Consider the following 5,665-nt stretch of genomic DNA (forward strand, 5'->3'; position numbering starts at 1 on the left):
GTCCTACAAAAAACATAATATACTCGTGGTTAAACGGCTATCAGAATATTACTCTGACCAGCCCTAACGACGAGAATATTACAACGGTAGCAGACCATAGATATTAAAGAATGGATAGGCCATGGCTATATTAACAAAATAGTGGGTCATGGGGCCGGGATGGGGAAGAGAGAAAGACTGTTTTTTATCATTGCTTCTCATTCTGACAGAGGTCTTATCATAAATAATATACAATAATTATACATATATCTATTTGTGATAAGACCTCTATAACCTCAACAAATGTTCATGTTCGCTCCCGTAAATGGCCTATCCATTCTTTAATATCTATGTAGCAGACATCCGTCTTATAGTAAGCTGTAAGTAAAACGGTGACACCCCCTCATTAAATAGGTTGAATATTTATTTTTAAATCAGTCCCTAATTATTAAAATATATTTACTAGTTATTGTATAGTCATATTTATGTTTATAGTATGCATATTAGTATATTTGTATGTAAAGTTTTGTAAGACACATTAGTACATTACGCATTTACACATAATATTTACTATATTATAGTATAGTCATTGTCATCAATCATCATATATATTTTCTAAATTGAAATATTATTCCATAAATAAAAATATTATTATACCTGCAATAGACTTCACGTTACACTCAATGCGAAGTATTTTCGGATCTTTTAAATTATACCATTGATTATAAATAGTATCATTTAACTATTTACTATTTATAATCAGTGCTTGTACGCTTGTACAAAATATTGGAATTATATTATATTTATTCTGAGTACACATGCGGAAAACATGCGCATTACGGACGTACAAATTGAACGATACTCGTTGATCATTCAAATTTTTTTGAAGACTTAGTTGTTATATTTATTACTTAAGTATCTCGTAATAACTATAGAATTGTGTTTTGTTATGTTATTTTGAAATCATTTATACGTTTTATTGTCTACTGTGTTGTTCTCAAATAATTACAATGTCTAGTGACAAATGTGCATATTTTAACTGCACAAATACACGTAGAAATACATCAAATATAATATTTCATCCTTTTCCATCAAACGAAGAAAGGTCCAAAATATGGATAATTAATTCTGGTAAGTAGCCAAGTAGGTAATTAACATTCGTAATTTAACTAATCTGGAATAATTTGGACGACAACTGCTATTTTAGAACTACGAACAAGAAAAAGTAGACATGCAAATCTATCGGCCAAATAAAGACAATTTTTTAATGACAAATCGACTAACGCAAGATATATTAGAAAATCTATTTTCAGTGATACGACAAAAAAATGGCTACAACAGAAACCCCACAGCCCGCACGTTTCGCTGTTGTTTTGGGCATATATGTACATATAGTTTGATGAAATGTTTGACAACATGTTGTAATAATTGTGAATCGGATGACGATGAATTTATAACTGTTGAAGTATTGAAGGATGTTCCTGTATAAAACTTAATTTTATCAGAAAACGGTGAATTGTCAAATGAAAATTGTTTTCATAAAACAACCGACTTTGACAATAGTTCAAAGTCAATTGAAGGTATTTATGATGTTGACTTATCACTGGAGACGTGTTCAATAACTTATTTTTCTGGTTATTTAGCAAAAAAATGTTTTGATAAATTTAATTGTGCCAACTGTAATTTAATCAAACCAAATGAACACTTAGCTGACAAAAAAGAACTTTTAGTTATACACAAGATGTTCGATCATGTGCAACAATCACAAGGCTTAAAAGCTCCATCTGATGAGCTAACACAAATAGTGACAATATGTTTAAATATATTTAAAAATACATTTCCTAAAATTAAGAGCTCAAAGCAAATTTTAAAACAACTTTTGCATAAACCCGAAAGACAAATAAATAATCATTTTTTGGTTTTACAAAATTCGTGTAAAGATCACTATGAATTTATTTTACAGCTGCTGTTTAGGACACGCATTTATAAGGAATGTAAGTGGATTAATGCAAACCTTGAAAAGCGAGGTTATCAAAATGCAGCCAAATTGCGAATATTTGAAAATAAATAAATAAGTAAGTAAATTATAATTTTGTAATTAATGTTTTGTTATGTATGCAGTGTACAAAATAAGTAATTTATTATAATATTGTTACATAAACAGATTTGAAATAATAGGTAAATAAAGTTGAAGATAAACTCAATTGTTTTGTTAATTTACAATTCTTCTTGTATTTTTATTATGAAAAAAATATATTTTTGCTTGAATTTTATTAGAAGTTAAATTTTAATAAAACAATAAATTGTAAAATACGCTTAGTCACTGGTCACAGGCGTAAGTACAGTGTCACAGTGGTATTGTGGTAATATAAGTCAATAACAGTAAAAAAAATTATTTATTTTGCAGGGTAATGATGTATTTATTATTTCCAGTGTACAAATTGCATTATTTAGTCGTAAAATCAAAAAACATTTGAATGAGTCTAATTAATTTTTTTTTATTTTTTAAACACTTGATTTTTGAATATGTTTATGAAAATATTTTAGTCATGGTTTAAGAAATCCTTCTAGTTTATTCATTTTGTTATGACTTTTGTGTTATTAGTTTCGACGTATTTCAAAAGTATTTTAAATGTTCACAAGCGAGTAGGTAATCGAATTTCAAGTAAAAGTTTTTTATGTGAACAAATTTCGGGCGAAATTAGCTGGTCTGAACTCGTCGCTGAACGATTTGTATTCTGCGGCGACGACGTCTGTAAATACAATCGCTGAACTACTGAGTGGCTAGTGGCTACTGCGGTCTGCGACGCCGCCCGTAGACAAGTATGCTAACGTACTGACGCCTCCGCCGACGATGTTTGACGACGACGCACGACAACGGTTGTCCGCGGCGACGATTACGGCGATTAGAAATAATAAAATTATTTTATTTTATTATAGGCCGAATTCCTTAGTGCTCTCTATTGGGAGTAATTACGGCGCAGCGTATTATGTACTGCAGTGAGCTATCTATAGTATTTATAATCAATGGTAGTACATTTTTAAATATTTTAAATACAATTTAAGACTTTTTGAGCGGCTATCGCCTATCATAGACCATTAAAATAATTTTTAAATTTTCTGTAGGTATCTATACTTTATATAATTTATATATTATTAATAAATTAATAAATAACTGCCGACAACGATGCCCACTTTGTTCACGTAGTTTATTGTAATAAATATTATTAAATAATAATGTGCTAGGTACCTACGTCCTACATAAATGTATCACAATAATGAATAACAAACAATTTTTTAATTACAGGGTCCCTTCGTGATGGAGTCTGCCTAGCATAAATGCAAGCTCACCGTGAGTGCCAAACAACTTTAGGAATTCAATATATGTGTGACTTGCACAAAGCCTTAATACACTACTTCAAAATTATTGAATTGGCTTCATGGCGTAGGTATGCAATAAATGTAGGTATTGATTTGGGTTTTGACAAACAAGGTGAGGTGTTCTTAATATTCTGATTATCAGCTTATCTATAATAATATATACATAGTTTTAAATTTTAATCATTAAAAACATAATAGATAATATTCTTCATATACTGCAATATCAATGATAATATATAAAGTTTGGTCATAAATTTTAATATTATGTAGTTACAATAGTTTTAATAATTCATGTAGCACCAATGTAAGCTGACTGCGTAGATTATATGAAATTAAAATGTTGAAAAAATGCCGAAAATTGTGTAGGTAACCTTAACGCCTTAATAAACACTTTATACCGGAAAATAATATTAATTTTTTATGAGCATTTTAATTTAAAAGTTTTACGATATGATACCTCTATTCATTGGTAAATTAACGAATTCCCATCAATCGATTTTTTTCAATTTATCAATTGATATTTTATTATTCAAAAACGAAAAAACTCATGAAATTTTCACCAAAATATGTGAATATATTAGCATTTTTTTTTTTATATATTATTTAGTTTGATTATTTTTATCCATTACAATAACATGCCTGACAACTACTGTAAATAGCTTAGCGCTACCCACTTTTCCACCTTTTTGTTAGATTGGATGCAGTTTATTTGAATAGTATTCGATATAGGTAGGTATTCTTAATATTATCATGTATTCCAAATACATACTTACATAGTGCATATATGTATTTATATATGTTATTATGGATAGTAAATATGTCATTAAAGAACATATTTTATTAAGTACTTATATAATCTATATGTATATATATAAGAAACTAACTTGATTTTGGAGACGAAGGAAACCGGTTTGTTTATTTATTTATTATTATTGTTATTATATATTAAAAACACATTTTGAAGGAATGGTTTCAAATACAAACTTTTTTTTGTTATAAATAATAATAGGTAGTTATATATAATATACTTGTTATATGCATGTTATATGTAAGTTCCTACACGGTAAAAACCAGGTACGTATGTGGTATGTTAGTTCCTAGTTTCCTACACAGCGGGAAAAGGTACATAGGTAGGTATTATGTTAAAAAAAAAAATTTTAAAAAATTGTTATAGAGCATTTTCACAAATAAATATAATATTATATTATGATGATAGTATGATTATATATATAATATAATATATTTGTGACAATGCGCTATAACAATTTTTATTATATTTTTTAACCATTATATATTTATTTTTTTTAATTCGTTTATACATATTTAATTGTGTATACACATAATATTTAATCTTTTCCCCCGTGTAGGAACTTAGGTACTATTCTCCATTAATATTATAGTATAGGTACCTACCAACTACTACAACATATTTTCTATTAATTATGATAGTAATAATAATAATGTTTTCAGTCACTAAAATAAACCCATGCCCTATGGGTTAGGTCAAAAATGTGTGTTAATTTTTGAGGATTTAACAATTTTGTAACCTTCTAGACGTCATGTTAGTGCAAATCCTCCAGCTCTCAAAACTCATTATCTTGTTTAAAAACAATAATTTTACTATTTGTTATAATTAAAATACCTAACCGGTATGTTACGATTTAGCATTACTATTTAGTATTTTCTATCATATAATATATAATATACAATATATTATATATCTGAAATTTAAACAAAACTGAGAAACATTAACCTATAAAGCGTCTTTCTAGTCTTAAGTCACAAATTGATGCAAAAGACAAATTTCGAAAAGTAATTAAAAAAAAAAAAAAAAATGAATTAATCAAAATAATAAAAAAATTTTGATTTCTAATTTGAATGACTAATGTTATTACTAATGTCTTTCTAGTAAAAATTACAAACAAATTTAAGTAACATAAATAAAAGTATAGTCATAAAAACATATTTGATTAAATAATAAAAATTATAACAGTTTTTAGTTTATGATTTGACTAGTATCTTTCTAGTAACAAAATAATCTTAAGAAACAATAACGTAAGAAAAATAAAATTAAACTGACATAAATAATTAAGTGTGTAAAAACAATATTAATATGCCCAACAAATGTTTTGTTCCAGCATGTTCATATCTGACTATTTAAGTATTACCATAAAAATAAAAGCAGAACGGAAGAATGTACCACCTATGTTTCATCCACCACAAGTAACACTTACCCAATAGTTATTTTTTTGTTTTAAATTATAATAATATTTTTTGTACTTATGTACTTGTTAACCCAATTTAA

The sequence above is a fragment of the Acyrthosiphon pisum genome, chromosome X (genome assembly GCF_005508785.2).
Source record: "Acyrthosiphon pisum isolate AL4f chromosome X, pea_aphid_22Mar2018_4r6ur, whole genome shotgun sequence".
NCBI lineage: Eukaryota > Metazoa > Arthropoda > Insecta > Hemiptera > Aphididae > Acyrthosiphon > Acyrthosiphon pisum.